The sequence below is a fragment of the Sinocyclocheilus grahami genome, unplaced genomic scaffold (genome assembly GCF_001515645.1).
Source record: "Sinocyclocheilus grahami isolate Dianchi unplaced genomic scaffold, SAMN03320097.WGS_v1.1 scaffold5375.1, whole genome shotgun sequence".
NCBI classification, from domain to species: domain Eukaryota; kingdom Metazoa; phylum Chordata; class Actinopteri; order Cypriniformes; family Cyprinidae; genus Sinocyclocheilus; species Sinocyclocheilus grahami.
Window position 1 is genome coordinate 2,023 of NW_015510080.1, and position 1,059 is coordinate 3,081.

The following is a 1,059-nucleotide window of genomic DNA, read 5'->3' on the forward strand; positions in this document are numbered from 1 at the left end:
GAAGCTGCTGTGTATTGAGAAAAGTGCTATACAAATAAATTTGACTTGACTTTGACTTGACTTAAAGTTTTATAGCAATTTCAACTTGAGTTATAGTGAGATAAAAGTCAATGGAACCAAACTATAAATGTTAAAATACTCAGTTTCAAAAGCATAGCCATGAGACGCAAACAATATATGTTAACATGATTTTAGTGTGAAAAACACAAATTACTTCTGTGTAAAGTTGATCTAATTTTACAAAATTTTTCCAAAACAAATAATGCCTAAAACCCTAAAATGACTAACTTTACAGCAACAACCTTAAAGTTGCAATGTAACAGCAGTAGCAATAGATATTTTCTTCCGTATTATAATGACATCTGAGTGAAACAGATTATCTGAAAAGGTTTCACTTGGTCAATTGTAAGAAAGGGTTTGTGGTTTATGCAGACAAAATGTTTCTGCTTTGAAATCCATTAAAAATGGGCCCCATTCACTTCTACAATAAGTGCCTCACCGCAATACTATAACGTTTCCTTTCAACATTATACTATAAATGCTGAAAATTGAGCTTAACTTGTACTGAACCTGAAATATTTCTATAAATTAAGCCACCTTTTGATTATTTACCATTCCAACTAAAGAGTTCCTCTATTTCCCGTTTCTTTTCATCGGAGTTGTTAAACACACTCTTTATAGCCTTGAATTGATTGTGTAAACTTTTAAAAGGGCCCCAATGAACGTTCCTTGTGATAACCTCTATTGTTAATGGAGTTCCTGGTGCAAACATTGAGCACTTGTTGGCACTTTAAACATTCCCGAAACAAGGATTTGCTGAGAAGAGGGCACTTTGTTCTAAACTTGGTGTTGGCAAAGCTGCCTGTGTGTTCTCTACACTGTGTTGGAAAGACTTTGTCCCACTTAATTATAAAGAATCGGCTCACCTGGACATAATTCATCTATTTATAACAATGAGAACAAAGAATCAGCCAAACTCAGACAAAAGAGGAGAGTAAGAATTAAAAAGGTGGAGATATCCCAGGTGGAAAAGTTCCTTTCTGCTCTATTTGATACAGA